At 43.5% G+C, this 21,133-nt stretch overlaps 1 pseudogene; it reads right to left on the bottom strand.

The window, feature by feature from the left end:
- Positions 1-4,797: 4,797 nt before the first annotated feature.
- On the bottom strand, positions 4,798-20,851 carry LOC121532533 (annotated as a pseudogene).
- Positions 20,852-21,133: the final 282 nt, after the last annotated feature.

The raw sequence follows: 21,133 nt of genomic DNA, 5'->3' as shown, positions 1-21,133 counted from the left end.
GGGCTAGAGAGGCCAAGGTGAGTCAGCACCATGGACAGCTCTACGGGGCTAGAGAGGCCAAGGTGAGTCAGCACCATGGACAGCTCTACAGGGCTAGAGAGGCCAAGGTGAGTCAGTGCCATGGACAGCTCTACAGGGCTAGAGAGGCCAAGGTGAGTCAGCACCATGGACAGCTCTACAGGCTAGAGAGGCCAAGGTGAGTCAGCGCCATGGACAGCTCTACAGGGCTAGAGAGGCCAAGGTGAGTCAGTGCCATGGACAGCTCTACAGGGCTAGAGAGGCCAAGGTGAGTCAGCACCATGGACAGCTCTACAGGGCTAGAGAGGCCAAGGTGAGTCAGCACCATGGACAGCTCTACAGGGCTAGAGAGGCCAAGGTGAGTCAGCGCCATGGACAGCTCTACAGGGCTAGAGAGGCCAAGGTGAGTCAGCGCCATGGACAGCTCTACAGGGCTAGAGAGGCCAAGGTGAGTCAGTGCCATGGACAGCTCTACAGGGCTAGAGAGGCCAAGGTGAGTCAGTGCCATGGACAGCTCTACAGGGCTAGAGAGGCCAAGGTGAGTCAGTGCCATGGACAGCACTAAAGGCACCAACTGGGGCTGGAGATTCAAAACCAATACTACCCAGTCCAGGTGCTGCAACCAATTGGCACCTGGAATTGGTCCCACCTGTCCCTCGTTGCCCCAAATGGGTATAAGTAGAGGTGCAGTCACTCGGGCGCTTGGGCAGACAGGCAGAGGGTATGCCTAGACCTCAGAAGAACTGGAGTGAGTATGATAAGCACCTCGGTCCGACTCCAAAGAAGACACTGGGCAATGTTTGACTCTCTCTCTTACTTTTCTTTGCCCCAAAGGAAGAGCACCCATTCACGGGCAGCACGCCACCCGGCGCAAGTTGAGAGCATGTATTGAAACCCCAGACTCATCGCTCTCTCTCTCTGTTTAGTTCATTAACACAGGCGGTCCGAGGATCCACCACACCGGACACAGTGACCCACACGTTACCTCAAAGGCCTTTCATTTGTATTTCTCCCCTCCCCGTTCCCCCCAACCTTTATTAAAGAACAACTTTTGTTTAAGCACCGCAAAACGGTCTCCCGCTGTCTTATTTTATTGTGAGTTTCACCGCTGCCACAGTGTGATGACTTGGTACATACTGTACATGGATATACAACTCCAGTTCAATGACTCTAGAGTGATTGACAGTTATACAGTGAAATACAGTAGAGTAAAACTCAAATAAGAAAAGGAAAACAGAGATATTGTACGTTCCACAATTAATGGTTGATAACACAATAATGTCAGCAATAGCAGGCTTTTTCTAATACCATTTCCAGCTACAGGCTACAATACGGATGCTATTTCATTCCATTTGATGCTTTTCAGAAAAAGGCTTTGTGGGTGATTTGAACAATACACATATGAATAGATGGATTTCCTGAGCTAGTTAGGAACAAGGCTGGTGGATATTGAGAATGTAAACACCTGTAATGCATGCTCTCTCTCGGTGGATTTGGACAAAGTTATCCATGTTTTCTTGATTATTGTGTTGGCAGGAGAGAATTAAAAAAACAGAGAGAGAGGGGGGGGGGGTGAATTGCAGCTTGCTCAGAAATAGTAGACAATACAGTAGAGTGCAGACAGTAAGGTTACTGCTTGGTATTGTAATCTCTATACAGTACATCAGCCTTCTTCAGAGCAACACAGAGAAAATAATACGCCGCCCTTACATGATGACAGTAATAAATAGTAGACCTGCTTCCCTTACATGATGACAGTAATAAATAGTAGACCTGCTTCCCTTACATGATGACAGTAATAAATAGTAGACCTGCTTCCCTTACATGATGACAGTAATAAATACTAGACCTGCTTCCCTTACATGATGACAGTAATAAATAGTAGACCTGCTTCCCTTACATGATGACAGTAATAAATAGTAGACCTGCTTCCCTTACATGATGACAGTAATAAATAGTAGACCTGCTTCCCTTACATGATGACAGTAATAAATAGTAGACCTGCTTCTGTTTCTCGATGAGAGCCATGTCTGTACAAAACATTGGGAACACCTGCTCTTTCCATGACATAGACTGACCAGGTGAATCCAGGTGAAAGCTATGATCCCTTATGGATATCACTTGTTAAATCCAATTCAATCAGTGTAGATGAAGGGGAGGAGACAGGTTAAGCCTTGAGAAAATTGTGTATGTATGCCATTCAGAGGGTGAATGGGCAAGACAAAAGATTTAAGTGCCTTTGAACGGGGTATGGTAGTAGGTGCCAGGCGCACCGGTTTGAGTGTGTCAAGAACTGCAACGCTGCTGGGGTTTTCACATTCAACAGTTTCCTGTGTGCATCAAGAATAGTCCACCACCCAAAGGACATCCAGGCAACTTGACACAACTGTGGGAAGCATTGGAGTCAACATGGGCCAGCATCCCTGTGGAACGCTTTCGACACCTTGCAGAGTCCATCACCCTGACGAATTCAGGCTGTTCTGAGGGCAAAAGGGACTCAATATTAGTAAAGTGTTCTTAATGTTTTGTATACTCAGTGTACATATACACACACACACACACGCATTCATGCATACACGCAAGTGCGCACACACCCACACACACCAGCCTGATCACTAGAAATAGACTTTGATTTTGGACGTTTGAAAAGGTCCCCAGAACGTCAATACACGCCTTCCTCGGTGCTTGGAGCAAGAGCACGCACCTTAGACCACTGCACCACCGCAGTTCACAATGCTCTAGCAAACCGTGAGAATAGTTGATGATACTTGATGGTAATAGCGTGTCATTTTTAATTGAAGCCTTCCCCAAACCATAGCCACTCGGAATTAACGCCTAAACTGTTAACCTTTGAGTTGTTTCTGTTTTAACCCTGTAACCACGCAGAATGAATGCATAACAAATAGACATTCATCCATAATACGTCAAATTTTAAATACAGCACACACCACCTAAGGGCCAAAATAAATTATGTTAAAGCCTTGTGATTTATAACAAGCAACAACAAGCCAGCGACCTGGGAATCAGCCCCCATTGAGTGTGTGTATGTGTGGTGTGTGTGTGTGTGTGTGGTGTGTGTGTTTGTGTCTGCAACTCGTGGTCCTCTGTAGCTCAGCTGGTAGAGCACGGTGCTTGTAACGCCAAGGTAGTGGGTTCGATCCCCGGGACCACCCATACACAAAAATGTATGCACGCATGACTGTAAGTCGCTTTGGATAAAAGCGTCTGCTAAATGGCATATTATTATTATTATTATATTATTATATTTATATTATATTATTATATGGGAAAAGTGGTGGATGAAGAAGAATTCAAGACTCTGTGTATCCCAAACGGCACCATACCTCCTACATAGAGCACTACTTTAGACTAGAGCCCTATGGGGCCTTGGTCAAAAGTAGTACACTATATAGGGAATACAGTGAGCTCCTAAAGTGTTGGGACAGTGACACATTTTTGGTTGTTTTGGCTCTGTACTCCAGCACTTTGAAACGATAGAGTGACTATGAGGTTAAAGTGCAAACTGTCAGCTTTAATTTGACAGTATTTTATCCATATTGGTTGAACAGTTTAGAAATGTCAGCACTTTTTGCACATAGCAAATGCATCCAACAAGTTTGTAGAGTCACACACTTGATGTAATCATTGTGTGCTAGGAATATTGGGACAAATTCACTTATACGTGTATTAAAGTAGTCAGAAGTTAAGTCCCATATTCCTAGCACACAATGATTACATCAAGTGTGTGACTCTACAAACTTGTTGAATGCATTTGCTGTTTGTTTCGGTTGTGTTTCAGATTATTTTGTGTCCAATCGAATTGAATGGTAAATAATGTATTGTTAAGAAAGCTTGATTAAAACCAAAAACCAAAACATGCACGACCGAGTTTGGGAAACCCTGGGTTAGAGAATGATTTATCTATGACTCTGACTGTATCCAATCAAGATAGAACCACATGATGAACTCAGCTCTCCCCCTCAGTCCTCCTCCAGTCAGACTATAACTCATACAGTATGATACTTCAGTCCTCCTCCAGTCAGACTATAACTCATACAGTTTGATACTCCAGTCCTCCTCCAGTAAGACTATAACTCATACAGTATGATCCTCCAGTCCTCCACCAGTCAGACTATAACTCATAAAGTATGATACTCCAGTCCTCCTCCAGTCAGACTATAACTCATACAGTATGATATTCCAGTCCTCCACTAGTCAGCCTATAACTCATACAGTATGATACTCCAGTCCTCCTCCAGTCAGACTATAACTCATACAGTATGATACTCCAGTCCGACTATAACTCAAACAGTATGATACTCCAGTCCTCCTCCAGTCAGACTATAACTCATACAGTATGATACTCCAGTCCTCCACCAGTCAGACTATAACTCATACAGTATAATACTCCAGTCCTCCTCCAGTCAGACTATAACTCATACAGTATGATACTCCAGTCCTCCTCCAGTCAGATTATAACTCATACAGTATGATACTCCAGTCCTCCACTAGTCAGACTATAACTCATACAGTATGATACTCCAGTATTCCTACAGTCAGACTATAACTCATACAGTATGATACTCCAGTATTCCTCCAGTCAGATTATAACTCATACAGTATGATACTCCAGTCCTCCTCCAGTCAGACTTTAACTCATACAGTATGATACTCCAGCAGCATAACTCAGGCTAGATGACCTACCTCTGACCTAGATCTCCCAGGAATCATCAACAATAACAACAATAATTTCACACTGTACAGTCACACATACACTAACTAGAAAAGTAGATACAGGAAAGAGTACACGGAGTCAGCAACCTTGGAGTACTTGACATCATAGATGTTCTCATCGCTGGAGAGGAGCGCCCCTCCCAGGATCATCAGCCCTGCGGAGCTGCAGCCGATGTAGAGCGAGGCTCTGACTAAAAACGATTTAATTAAAATGATTTAATAATAACGACAAACCAAGTGTAGACAGTACACTATTATGTTGCACGCTCAGGGAACCATAGTAAAACGTTGTTAGAACCTACTTGCAACCTAAGCATTTACGTTCCCAGAACAAGCAACATTTTCAATTCTGTTCTCAGAATGTAAAAAAAATAAGCTATGTTTTACCGGTCAGGAAACTTATGGCTTCGTTCCCAGAACCAATGGGAAACCTTCCAAGGAACCAAATGTGTACTCCCGAGTGGCGCAGTGGTCTAAGTTGCGCAGTGGTCACAGTTTAGCACTGCATCGCAGTTCGAATCCAGGCTCTGTCGTAGCCGGCCGCGACCGGGAGACCCATGGGGCGGCGCGCACAATTGGCCCAGCGTCGTCCAGGGTAGGGGAGGGATTTGGCCGGCAGGGGATGTAGCTCAGTTGGTTGAGCATGGCGTTTGCAACGCCAGGGTTGTGGGTTCGATAAAATAATGTATGCACTAACTGTAAGTCGCTCTGGATAAGAGCGTCTGCTAAATGACTAAAATGTAATGTAAATGCTAGCTGGGATGTTAGTGGCACCTGTGCCACCTGGAAAAGTTTAGTTGGGAGCCCTCGTTTGGGGGAATGCAGTTCTGGAAGATGTAAGTTAAGGAAACGAACACTGAACAAGATCAGACTACAACGCATACAGTATGATACTCCAGTCCTCCTCCAGTCAGACTATAACTCATACAGTATGATCCTCCAATCCTCCTCCAGTCAGACTATAACTCATACAGTATGATACTCCAGTCCTCCACCAGTCAGACTATAACTCATACAGTATGATACTCCAATTCCTACAGTCAGACTATAACTCATACAGTATGATACTCCATTCCTCCTCCAGTCAGACTATAACTCATACAGTATGATACTCCAGTCCTCCTCCAGTCAGACTATAACTCATACAGTATGATACTCCAGTCCTCCTCCAGTCAGACTATAACTCATACAGTATGATACTCCAGTCCTCCTCCAGTCGGACTATAACTCATACAGTATGATACTCCAGTCCTCCTCCAGTCAGACTATAACTCATACAGTATGATACTCCAGTCCTCCTCCAGTCAGACTATAACTCATATAGTATGATACTCCAATCCTCCTCCAGTCAGACTATAACTCATACAGTATGATACTCCAGTCCTCCTCCTCCAGTCAGACTATAACTCATACAGTATAATACTCCAGTCCTACTCCAGTCAGACTATATCTCATACAGTATGATACTCCAATCCTCCTCCAGTCAGACTATAACTCATACAGTATGATACTCCAGTCCTCCTCCTCCAGTCAGACTATAACTCATACAGTATAATACTCCCAGTCCTACTCCAGTCAGACTATATCTCATACAGTATGATACTCCAATCCTCCTCCAGTCAGACTATAACTCATACAGTATATACCCGTCCTCCCCTGACTATAACTCATACAGTATAATACTCCAGTCCTCCTCCAGTCAGACTATATCTCATACAGTATGATACTCCAATCCTCCTCCAGTCAGACTATAACTCATACAGTATGATACTCCAGTCCTCCTCCTCCAGTCAGACTATAACTCATACAGTATGATACTCCAGTCCTCCTCCAGTCAGACTATATCTCATACAGTATGATACTCCAATCCTCCTCCAGTCAGACTATAACTCATACAGTATGATACTCCAGTCCTCCTCCTCCAGTCAGACTATAACTCATACAGTATAATACTCCAGTCCTACTCCTCCAGTCAGACTATAACTCATACAGTATAATACTCCAATCCTCCTCCAGTCAGACTATAACTCATACAGTATGATACTCCAGTCCTCCTCCAGTCAGACTATAACTCATACAGTATGATACTCCAATCCTCCTCCAGTCAGATTATAACTCATACAGTATAATACTCCAGTCCTCCTCCAGTCAGACTATAACTCATACAGTATGATACTCCAATCCTCCTCCAGTCAGACTATAACTCATACAGTATGATACTCCAGTCCTCCTCCACTAGTCAGACTATAACTCATACAGTATGATACTCCAATCCTCCTACAGTCAGACTATAACTCATACGGTATGATACTCCAGTCCTCCTCCAGTCAGACTATAACTCATACAGTATGATACTCCAGTCCTCCTCCAGTCAGATTATAACTCATACAGTATGATACTCCAGTCCTCCTCCAGTCAGACTATAACTCATACAGTATGATACTCCAGTCCTCCTCCAGTCAGACTATAACTCATACAGTATGATACTCCAGTCCTCCTCCAGTCAGACTATAACTCATACAGTATGATACTCCAGGATTGAGCTGATGGAAAGAGTTATAGAGAGATAGAGGGGAGAGAGTATAGCCTGTACGGTGGAGAGGTTTTCAATGACGAACTAACTTCCTCTACGTCTCTGAAAACAGAGTTTACTGTGAAGAAGTGACAGAAAGGGTAGGAGTTTTGTCATATTTCTGTCTCTCTGTATCTCTCTCTCTCTCTCTCTCTCTCTCTCTCTCTCTCTCTCTCTCTCAGGTGAAACTCGTTTCCTAAGGTATCTCACCTGACCAGATTATGCTCCTAACTAAAACACCCACAGGCATGTACCCCACATGCACACACACACGCACACACCCACACACAGACATACACACACACGCCACACACACTTAGAGAATGCTAAGCCTATACCTCCGTTACATAATGAGGTGTGTTTTGGCAACCGGAAGTGACACGTATGCTGAGCGCCGCACAAAGCTGAGCGTTCTATGGTGTCAATAATTAACTAAGGCCAGGACCTTCAGCCCTTCAGCCCTGCTAATGCTGTCCCCTCAGAATTACTCTTAAATCTGTCAAACACACAGGCACGTTCATGGACACACACACACATGCAAGTACACACAAACGTTCAATCTGTCTCCTAGCCACACACTGTCTGTCGCACGCATTTACCACATACATTATATATGATTACTGTACTGGGGTCTGTCTCTCTCTCTCTCTCTCTCTCTCTCTCTCTCTCTCTCTCTCTCTCTCTCTGTTTCTCTGTTTCTCTGTTTCTCTCTCTCTTTCTCTCTCTGTCTCTCTCTCTCTCTCTCTCTCTCTCTCTCGACATTTGGGGAACCAATTAGAAAGCTGGTCCCTCGATCCCATATTTACCATAATGCTATCATATTGATGGATATCCTACACCAGTGTTAGCTGTATAAACACTTCCCTGTTTGATATTCAAAGTCTGATTCCATAGCTCACTTACAGTGGGGGAAAAAAGTATTTAGTCAGCCACCAATTGTGCAAGTTCTCCCACTTAAAAAGATGAGAGAGGCCTGTAATTTTCATCATAGGTACACGTCAACTATGACAGACAAAATGAGAAAAAAAATCCAGAAAACCATGTTGTAGTATTTTTTATGAATTTATTTGCAAATTATGGTGGAAAATAAGTATTTGGTCAATAACAAAAGTTTCTCAATACTTTGTTATATACCCTTTGTTGGCAATGACACAGGTCAAACGTTTTCTGTAAGTCTTCACAAGGTTTTCACACACTGTTGCTGGTATTTTGGCCCATTCCTCCATGCAGATCTCCTCTAGAGCAGTAATGTTTTGGGAATGTCGCTGGGCAACACGGACTTTCAACTCCCTCCAAAGATTTTCTATGGGGTTGAGATCTGGAGACTGGCTAGGCCACTCCAGGACCTTGAAATGCTTCTTACGAAGCCACTCCTTCGTTGCCCGGGCGGTGTGTTTGGGATCATTGTCATGCTGAAAGACCCAGCCACGTTTCATCTTCAATGCCCTTGCTGATGGAAGGAGGTTTTCTCTCAAAATCTCACGATACATGGCCCCATTCATTCTTTCCTTTACACGGATCAGTCGTCCTGGTCCCTTTGCAGAAAAACAGCCCCAAAGCATGATGTTTCCACCCCCATGCTTCACAGTAAGTATGGTATTCTTTGGATGCAACTCAGCATTCTTTGTCCTCCAAACACGACGAGTTGAGTTTTTACCAAAAAGTTCTATTTTGGTTTCATCTGACCATATGACATTCTCCCAATTCTCTTCTGGATCATCCAAATGCACTCTAGCAAACTTCAGATGGGCCTGGACATGTACTGGCTTAAGCAGGGGGACACGTCTTGCACTGCAGGATTTGAGTCCCTGGCGGCGTAGTGTGTTACTGATGGTAGGCTTTGTTACTTTGGTCCCAGCTCTCTGCAGGTCATTCACTAGGTCCCCCCTTGTGGTTCTGGGATTTTTGCTCACCGTTCTTGTGATCATTTTGACCCCACGGGGTGAGATCTTGCGTGGAGCCCCAGATCAAGGGAGATTATTAGTGGTCTTGTATGTCTTCCATTTCCTAATAATTGCTCCCACAGTTGATTTCTTCAAACCAAGCTGCTTACCTATTGCAGATTCAGTCTTCCCAGCCTGGTGTAGGTCTTCTGGATTTTTTTTTCTCAATTTGTCTGTCATAGTTGACGTTTACCTATGATGAAAATTACAGGCCTCTCTCATCTTTTTAAGTGGGAGAACTTGCACAATTGGTGGCTGACTAAATACTTTTTTTCCCCACTGTACAGTGTAAAGTCCTGAGACCTCCCTCAGCTGAACATTTACATTTTTTACATTTTAGTCATTTAGCAGACGCTCTAATCCAGAGCGACTTAACTACATTATATAGTTATCTCAATGTATTCTATCTAGAGCTCAACATTATGTAGTTATCTGAGTTTATTCTGAGTGGACCAGGTAAATCATGTGGGGTCGCTGGCATTCATGATACAGTAACCCACACTGCCACCTATTGGTTGAGAATACAAGTACCCCTCTCTCTTGTCCAAGCAGGATTACATCTGTGGAACAGTAGTAGTAACATTGTAAGGATGATAATTTCACAAATGTAAAACAAGCATCAGATGATCAATGGAAATGTTATATAACTCCTTTCCAATGCACTGATTTGTATGCTCTTCTTTCAAGTGCCCTCTTGCTTTTCCTCCTAATTCATCCCTCTCTCCATCCCTCTCTCCATCCCTCTCTCCATCCCTCTCTCCATGTATCTCTCCATCCCTCTCTCCATCCCTCTATCCATCCCTCTCTCCATGTATCTCTCCATCCCTCTCTCCATCCTTCTCTCCATCCCTCTCTCCATCCCTCTCTCCATCCCTCTCTCCATCCCTCTCTCAATCCCACTCTCCAACCCTCTCTCCATCTATCTCTCCATTCCTCTCTCCATCCCTCACTCCATCTATCTCTCCATCTATTTCTCCATCCCTCTCTCCGTCCCTCTCTCCATCTATTTCTCCATCCCTCTCGCCATCCCTCTCTCCATCCATCTCTCATCCATCTCTCCATCTATCTCTCCATCCCTCTCTCCATCTATCTCTCCATCCCTCTTGCGCTCCATGTTCGATCCACACTGACTCACGGGTCAGATAGAGCAGAGACTGCAAAAAGAAACTATCCAGTAAGTTGGCTCCAGGCCACAAACCCACAATACATCAATATGGGATACAGTAGGTCAATACCTAACAACCCAATATTTGTATCAAACAACATCAGATTATATTTTATATCATATGCAACTATGGAAGTGATAGAATGTCATCACAGTTCAATTTTATAACATTATAGTTTGTATTGGCATAATGTTTTAAAGAGTACTATATGAAAAATACATCTATACATATGTACTGTATGCTGTACAAATGTGCAAAATACATATAATTTATACTCAAATTTATAATTTCATACTCACTATGGGATGATAAACTTGAAATGACTAGTTGTTATTAGCATTATTATACTGTAACACTACTGACTGTAATACCACACATTATTATACTGTAACACTACTGACTGTAATACCACACATTATTATACTGTAACACTACTGACTGTAATACCACACATTATTATACTGTAACACTACTGACTGTAATACCACACATTATTATACTGTAACACTACTGACTGTAATACCACACATTATTATACTGTAACACTACTGACTGTAATACCACACAAATATCTCTCTCACTTTATCATCCCTTATTCTTTAGGCCTGAGGGAGTTTTTCTCTACCCAATCAGCACAAGACAGTCCTTCCCTCCTCGTTAGCAGTCAGCCCCATGGCCCAGTTCAACCCACCTACGACCCGTCTCTGCCACCATATTGATTAAGACATAGGACGAGTCATTAAAGTCCCATTACACTGCTGTTATTATAAAACCATTTAGGAGAGAGAGGGCAATGCACGCTTCGGTGTTGACACCGTCTTCTAGTTTATGGAGAGAGGAGAGGGCCCACTGCCTGGAACCAAGCCAAGGTACTCTGTTATTCTGTGGACCCAGAACATCTGCGAGTCTTCTGGACCATTAGAAAGAGAGAGGGATAGAGTGTAAAGGATAATCCATTCACCCAGTATCCAGAGATACTAAAAGGGTACCATTGATTGTGCTGTGCAGACATGTCAACCAAGCTAAGATAGAATGGTAATCCCAAATGGGCACCCTGCCACCCCCTGGGCCTGGTAGTAGTGGTAGTGGTGATGGAGGGTAGATGGAGGGGGCTGAAGGATAGGACCAGGCAGCCTGCCATACCAGAGGGACGTAGGTCTTGTTTCGTTTTCTATCCAGTATAGATTTCTCAGCTGAACGATACAATCTCATCTTGCTCACTCCGTGTCTGGCTAAATTGTCATCCATCAGTCCTGGCTCATCCTGTGACACAGGCTTGGACTGGAGAACAGTCAGGGACAGAGACAGATATAGAGAGACAAGTGCACAGACTCAAACACACAAACAGATAGGCAGACCGACACCCACATGCACATGCATGCATTAACACGTTTTGTTCTGAGTTATATTCCAAGTCGAGTGGTTTAATCTGTGTTTGTAACATGTTATTCCATTTCCATACATATCAGATGTCCTTCAGATGCACTGAACCTGTACCGATAGGAGGCATTTAAAACTGAGGTTGGGTTTGCCTAGGTTACAGCAAGGTTGTGTACTTAGAAAGCAGGTATTCCTTTCCTCGCAGCCGAGCTAACAGCCGTAGGATCTCGTCCCTAAACTGCTTGATGGTGGTGCATTTAGGGCAGACAAATCCTTGTCCATTTTCCAGTTCCACCTTATCTTCATCTTGTGATTGTGTGGAAATCATCTCAGACCTGAAGCATTTGTGCCCAGCCGTGGATAAAAACACAGGTGGGCTAGTACTGCTAGCGTTAGCCTGCTCAGTTTTCATGATGGCTATCAGCTAACTGCTACTTAAGAGGAATCCGGGACACAAACTTGCGGTCCCAGCTAAAGAGGCTGACCGCATCGCGGAATCCGTAGCAATACAAACTTTAGTTATGACTAAAAACGATTTAATTAAAATTATTTAATAATAACGACAAACCAAGTGTAGACAATACACTATTATGTTGCACGCTCAGGGAACCATAGTAAAACGTTGTTAGAACCTACTTGCAACCTAAGCATTTACGTTCCCAGAACAAGCGACATTTTCACTTCTGTTCTCAGAATGTAAAAAATAAAGCTATGTTTTACCGGTCAGGGAACTTATGGCTTCGTTCCCAGAACCAATGGGAAATCTTCCAAGGAACCAAATGTGCTAGCTGGGATGTTAGTGGCACCTGTGCCACCTGGAAAAGTTTAGTTGGGAGCCCTCGTTTGGGGTAATGCAGTTCTGGAGGATGTAAGTTAAGGAAACGAACACTGAACAAGATCAGACTACAATGCATACAGTATGATACTCCAGTCCTCCTCCAGTCAGACTATAACTCATACAGTATGATACTCCAATCCTCCTCCAGTCAGACTATAACTCATATAGTATGATACTCCATTCCTCCTCCAGTCAGACTATAACTCATACAGTATGATACTCCAGTCCTCCTCCAGTCAGACTATAACTCACACAGTATGATACTCCAGTCCTCCTCCAGTCAGACTATAACTCATACAGCATGATACTCCAGTCCTCTTCCAGTCAGACTTTAACTCATACAGTATGATACTCCAGTCCTCCTCCAGTCAGACTATAACTCATACAGTATGATACTCCAGTCCTCCTCCAGTCAGACTATAACTCATACAGTATGATACTCCAGTCCTCCTCCAGTCAGACTATAACTCATACAGTATGATACTCCAATCCTCCTCCAGTCAGACTATAACTCATATAGTATGATACTCCATTCCTCCTCCAGTCAGACTATAACTCATACAGTATGATACTCCAGTCCTCCTCCAGTCAGACTATAACTCACACAGTATGATACTCCAGTCCTCCTCCAGTCAGACTATAACTCATACAGCATGATACTCCAGTCCTCTTCCAGTCAGACTTTAACTCATACAGTATGATACTCCAGTCCTCCTCCAGTCAGACTATAACTCATACAGTATGATACTCCAGTCCTCCTCCAGTCAGACTATAACTCATACAGTATGATACTCCAGTCCTCCTCCAGTCAGATTATAACTCATACAGCATGATACTCCAGTCCTCTTCCAGTCAGACTTTAACTCATACAGTATGATACTCCAGTCCTCCTCCAGTCAGACTATAACTCATACAGTATGATACTCCAGTCCTCCGCCAGTCAGACTATAACAAATACAGTATGATACTCCAGTCCTCCTCCAGTCAGACTTTAACTCATACAGTATGATACTCCAATCCTCCTCCAGTCAGACTATAACTCATACAGTATGATACTCCATTCCTCCTCCAGTCAGACTATAACTCATACAGTATGATACTCCAGTCCTCCTCCAGTCAGACTTTAACTCATACAGTATGATACTCCAATCCTCCTCCAGTCAGACTATAACTCATACAGTATGATACTCCAATCCTCCTCCAGTCAGACTATAGCTCATACAGTATGATACTCCAATCCTCCTACAGTCAGACTATAACTCATATAGTATGATACTCCAGTCCTCCTCCACTAGTCAGACTATAACTCATACAGTATGATACTCCAGTCCTCCTCCAGTCAGACTATAACTCATACAGTATGATACTCCAATCCTCCTCCAGTCAGATTATAACTCATACAGTATGATACTCCAACCCTCCTACAGTCAGACTATAACTCATACAGTATGATACTCCAGTCCTCCTCCAGTCAGACTATAACTCATACAGCATGATACTCCAGTCCTCCTCCAGTCAGACTTTAACTCATACAGTATGATACTCCAGTCCTCCTCCAGTCAGACTATAACTCATACAGTATGATACTCCAGTCCTCCGCCAGTCAGACTATAACAAATACAGTATGATACTCCAGTCCTCCTGCAGTCAGACTTTAACTCATACAGTATGATACTCCAATCCTCCTCCAGTCAGACTATAACTCATACAGTATGATACTCCATTCCTCCTCCAGTCAGACTATAACTCATACAGTATGATACTCCAATCCTCCTCCAGTCAGACTATAGCTCATACAGTATGATACTCCAATCCTCCTACAGTCAGACTATAACTCATATAGTATGATACTCCAGTCCTCCTCCACTAGTCAGACTATAACTCATACAGTATGATACTCCAGTCCTCCTCCAGTCAGACTTTAACTCATACAGTATGATACTCCAATCCTCCTCCAGTCAGACTATAACTCATACAGTATGATACTCCCAGTCCTCCTCCAGTCAGACTATAACTCATACAGCATGATACTCCAGTCCTCCTCCAGTCAGACTTTAACTCATACAGTATGATACTCCAGTCCTCCTCCAGTCAGACTATAACTCATACAGTATGATACTCCAGTCCTCCGCCAGTCAGACTATAACAAATACAGTATGATACTCCAGTCCTCCTGCAGTCAGACTTTAACTCATACAGTATGATACTCCAATCCTCCTCCAGTCAGACTATAACTCATACAGTATGATACTCCATTCCTCCTCCAGTCAGACTATAACTCATACAGTATGATACTCCAGTCCTCCTCCAGTCAGACTTTAACTCATACAGTATGATACTCCAGTCCTCCTCCAGTCAGACTATAGCTCATACAGTATGATACTCCAATCCTCCTACAGTCAGACTATAACTCATATAGTATGATACTCCAGTCCTCCTCCACTAGTCAGACTATAACTCATACAGTATGATACTCCAGTCCTCCTCCAGTCAGACTATAACTCATACAGTATGATACTCCAATCCTCCTCCAGTCAGATTATAACTCATACAGTATGATACTCCATTCCTCCTCCAGTCAGACTATAACTCATACAGTATGATACTCCAGTCCTCCTCCAGTCAGACTTTAACTCATACAGTATGATACTCCAATCCTCCTCCAGTCAGACTATAACTCATACAGTATGATACTCCAATCCTCCTCCAGTCAGACTATAGCTCATACAGTATGATACTCCAATCCTCCTACAGTCAGACTATAACTCATATAGTATGATACTCCAGTCCTCCTCCACTAGTCAGACTATAACTCATACAGTATGATACTCCAGTCCTCCTCCAGTCAGACTATAACTCATACAGTATGATACTCCAATCCTCCTCCAGTCAGATTATAACTCATACAGTATGATACTCCAACCCTCCTACAGTCAGACTATAACTCATACAGTATGATACTCCAGTCCTCCTCCAGTCAGACTATAACTCATACAGCATGATACTCCAGTCCTCCTCCAGTCAGACTTTAACTCATACAGTATGATACTCCAGTCCTCCTCCAGTCAGACTATAACTCATACAGTATGATACTCCAGTCCTCCGCCAGTCAGACTATAACAAATACAGTATGATACTCCAGTCCTCCTGCAGTCAGACTTTAACTCATACAGTATGATACTCCAATCCTCCTCCAGTCAGACTATAACTCATACAGTATGATACTCCATTCCTCCTCCAGTCAGACTATAACTCATACAGTATGATACTCCAATCCTCCTCCAGTCAGACTATAGCTCATACAGTATGATACTCCAATCCTCCTACAGTCAGACTATAACTCATATAGTATGATACTCCAGTCCTCCTCCACTAGTCAGACTATAACTCATACAGTATGATACTCCAGTCCTCCCTCCAGTCAGACTTTAACTCAAACAGTATGATACTCCAATCCTCCTCCAGTCAGACTATAACTCATACAGTATGATACTCCAGTCCTCCTCCAGTCAGACTATAACTCATACAGCATGATACTCCAGTCCTCCTCCAGTCAGACTTTAACTCATACAGTATGATACTCCAGTCCTCCTCCAGTCAGACTATAACTCATACAGTATGATACTCCAGTCCTCCGCCAGTCAGACTATAACAAATACAGTATGATACTCCAGTCCTCCTGCAGTCAGACTTTAACTCATACAGTATGATACTCCAATCCTCCTCCAGTCAGACTATAACTCATACAGTATGATACTCCATTCCTCCTCCAGTCAGACTATAACTCATACAGTATGATACTCCAGTCCTCCTCCAGTCAGACTTTAACTCATACAGTATGATACTCCAGTCCTCCTCCAGTCAGACTATAGCTCATACAGTATGATACTCCAATCCTCCTACAGTCAGACTATAACTCATATAGTATGATACTCCAGTCCTCCTCCACTAGTCAGACTATAACTCATACAGTATGATACTCCAGTCCTCCTCCAGTCAGACTATAACTCATACAGTATGATACTCCAATCCTCCTCCAGTCAGATTATAACTCATACAGTATGATACTCCATTCCTCCTCCAGTCAGACTATAACTCATACAGTATGATACTCCAGTCCTCCTCCAGTCAGACTTTAACTCATACAGTATGATACTCCAATCCTCCTCCAGTCAGACTATAACTCATACAGTATGATACTCCAATCCTCCTCCAGTCAGACTATAGCTCATACAGTATGATACTCCAACCCTCCTACAGTCAGACTATAACTCATACAGTATGATACTCCAGTCCTCCTCCAGTCAGACTATAACTCATACAGCATGATACTCCAGTCCTCCTCCAGTCAGACTTTAACTCATACAGTATGATACTCCAGTCCTCCTCCAGTCAGACTATAACTCATACAGTATGATACTCCAGTCCTCCGCCAGTCAGACTATAACAAATACAGTATGATACTCCAGTCCTCCTGCAGTCAGACTTTAACTCATACAGTATGATACTCCAATCCTCCTCCAGTCAGACTATAACTCATACAGTATGATACTCCATTCCTCCTCCAGTCAGACTATAACTCATACAGTATGATACTCCAATCCTCCTCCAGTCAGACTATAGCTCATACAGTATGATACTCCAATCCTCCTACAGTCAGACTATAACTCATATAGTATGATACTCCAGTCCTCCTCCACTAGTCAGACTATAACTCATACAGTATGATACTCCAGTCCTCCTCCAGTCAGACTTTAACTCAAACAGTATGATACTCCAATCCTCCTCCAGTCAGACTATAACTCATACAGTATGATACTCCAGTCCTCCTCCAGTCAGACTATAACTCATACAGCATGATACTCCAGTCCTCCTCCAGTCAGACTTTAACTCATACAGTATGATACTCCAGTCCTCCTCCAGTCAGACTATAACTCATACAGTATGATACTCCAGTCCTCCGCCAGTCAGACTATAACAAATACAGTATGATACTCCAGTCCTCCTGCAGTCAGACTTTAACTCATACAGTATGATACTCCAATCCTCCTCCAGTCAGACTATAACTCATACAGTATGATACTCCATTCCTCCTCCAGTCAGACTATAACTCATACAGTATGATACTCCAGTCCTCCTCCAGTCAGACTTTAACTCATACAGTATGATACTCCAGTCCTCCTCCAGTCAGACTATAGCTCATACAGTATGATACTCCAATCCTCCTACAGTCAGACTATAACTCATATAGTATGATACTCCAGTCCTCCTCCACTAGTCAGACTATAACTCATACAGTATGATACTCCAGTCCTCCTCCAGTCAGACTATAACTCATACAGTATGATACTCCAATCCTCCTCCAGTCAGATTATAACTCATACAGTATGATACTCCATTCCTCCTCCAGTCAGACTATAACTCATACAGTATGATACTCCAGTCCTCCTCCAGTCAGACTTTAACTCATACAGTATGATACTCCAATCCTCCTCCAGTCAGACTATAACTCATACAGTATGATACTCCAATCCTCCTCCAGTCAGACTATAGCTCATACAGTATGATACTCCAATCCTCCTACAGTCAGACTATAACTCATATAGTATGATACTCCAGTCCTCCTCCACTAGTCAGACTATAACTCATACAGTATGATACTCCAGTCCTCCTCCAGTCAGACTATAACTCATACAGTATGATACTCCAATCCTCCTCCAGTCAGATTATAACTCATACAGTATGATACTCCAACCCTCCTACAGTCAGACTATAACTCATACAGTATGATACTCCAGTCCTCCTCCAGTCAGACTATAACTCATACAGCATGATACTCCAGTCCTCCTCCAGTCAGACTTTAACTCATACAGTATGATACCTCAGTCCTCCTCCAGTCAGACTATAACTCATACAGTATGATACTCCAGTCCTCCGCCAGTCAGACTATAACAAATACAGTATGATACTCCAGTCCTCCTGCAGTCAGACTTTAACTCATACAGTATGATACTCCAATCCTCCTCCAGTCAGACTATAACTCATACAGTATGATACTCCATTCCTCCTCCAGTCAGACTATAACTCATACAGTATGATACTCCAATCCTCCTCCAGTCAGACTATAGCTCATACAGTATGATACTCCAATCCTCCTACAGTCAGACTATAACTCATATAGTATGATACTCCAGTCCTCCTCCACTAGTCAGACTATAACTCATACAGTATGATACTCCAGTCCTCCTCCAGTCAGACTTTAACTCATACAGTATGATACTCCAATCCTCCTCCAGTCAGACTATAACTCATACAGTATGATACTCCAGTCCTCCTCCAGTCAGACTATAACTCATACAGCATGATACTCCAGTCCTCCTCCAGTCAGACTTTAACTCATACAGTATGATACTCCAGTCCTCCTCCAGTCAGACTATAACTCATACAGTATGATACTCCAGTCCTCCGCCAGTCAGACTATAACAAATACAGTATGATACTCCAGTCCTCCTGCAGTCAGACTTTAACTCATACAGTATGATACTCCAATCCTCCTCCAGTCAGACTATAACTCATACAGTATGATACTCCATTCCTCCTCCAGTCAGACTATAACTCATACAGTATGATACTCCAGTCCTCCTCCAGTCAGACTTTAACTCATACAGTATGATACTCCAATCCTCCTCCAGTCAGACTATAACTCATACAGTATGATACTCCAATCCTCCTCCAGTCAGATTATAACTCATACAGTATGATACTCCAATCCTCCTACAGTCAGACTATAACTCATACAGTATGATACTCCAGTCCTCCTCCAGTCAGACTATAACTCATACAGTATGATACTCCAGTCCTCCTACAGTCAGACTATAACTCATACAGTATGATACTCCAGTCCTCCTCCAGTCAGACTATAACTCATATAGTATGATACTCCAGCAGCATAACTCAGGCTAGATGGACTTGTCTCGTCTCAGGAATGCCGACCTACCTCTGACCTAGATCTCCCAGGAATCAACAACAACAACAACAACCACAACAATGATCGAAATGCATGTACAGTACAGTATGCACACACTGTCAGGCACGCTTGTAAGCGAGCAAGCACACACACATGCAAACGCACGCACACATCTTATGACCACCCCCCCACCACCCCGTGCTAGTATGAACATTGGAACCTAACCTACTGTACCTTAGAGTATTCATAGCCTACTGCCAGCCAAGTAATGCCTCCACAAACACATGCACACACGCACGAACACACGCAAGGACACACACACACAAACACACATAAAGACATACGTACATACAGTGCCTTCAAAAGGTATTCATACCTTGACTTCATCCACAAAATTGATTAAAGAAAAAATTCTACATTTTCACACACATACAGTATGTACAGAGTACCAACTGGTGTTGATTTTCCCAAGCAACACTGTTACCCAATGACATGGTCTGGCCTGAGGGAATGGCAGTTTAATTCAGCCAATAGAAATGCAGCATGTTTTCTTTCAGTTTTGCTCTCTATGACATGCTTTTATTTTAGTTTAGAAATGCCGTCCCTACTAAAAACTTCGATGGAATGGTTAAAGAAGGATGAGGTGGGGATCAGGTCCCACCTCTTATTCATTATGATTGGACCCTCAAAATACCAATTGGGGCTCCAGCCAGTGTAGAACGAGGCTCCAAGCTCCCTCTGGTAGCCTGAAAGGGGGTTATAGGAGTCTTGGTCTTGGATGACGATGTTGTCCGACCAGCAGACCAGGACCAGGACCAGGACCAGGATCAGGACCAGGACCAGGAGGGCAGCGATGAGGAAGACGACCCCGTTAACGATGGCTACCTTGGCCTTGGACCTCTCGTCATCCACGAAGTTGATGCACTCCCCCCCGGCGATGCTCAGCAGGATGGCGAACACTCCGGCGATGATTGCGATGATGGTCAGAGCCTTGGCGGCCTGCAGTTCCTGGGGCAAGGCCAGGAGGGAGTCGTAGACCTTACACTGCATCTGGCCCATGCTTTGGGTCACCCAGTTTATCCATAAGCCCTCTCAGATGACCTGAGTGGTGAGGGTTTGGTGTGAGATGAAGGCTGTCACCTTCCACATGGGCAGAGCACAGATGATGATACTTCCCAGCCAGCTGATGATCGCCAGGGCTGCGCCCAGCATCTGTAGCCCAGCCGACAACATCCTGATGGAGCCCTGGTAGTATGGATGGATTGAGCTGATGGAAAGAGTTATAGAGAGATAGAGGGAAGAGAGTATAGCCTGTACGGTGGAGAGGTTGTCAATGACGAACTAACTTCCTCTACGTCTCTGAAAACAGAGTTTACTGTGAAGAAGTGACAGAAAGGGTAGGAGTTTTGTCATCTTTCTGTCTCTCTGTATCTCTCTCTCTGTATCTCTCTCTCTCTCTCTCTCTCTCTCTCTCTCTCTCTCTCTCTCTCTCTCTCTCTCTCAGGTGAAACTCGT

This window comes from Coregonus clupeaformis, chromosome 20 (assembly GCF_020615455.1).
Source record: "Coregonus clupeaformis isolate EN_2021a chromosome 20, ASM2061545v1, whole genome shotgun sequence".
Taxonomy (NCBI): Eukaryota; Metazoa; Chordata; class Actinopteri; order Salmoniformes; family Salmonidae; genus Coregonus; species Coregonus clupeaformis.
Note: the sequence above shows the minus strand (reverse complement) of the source record. Positions and strands in the feature narration are given on the sequence as shown.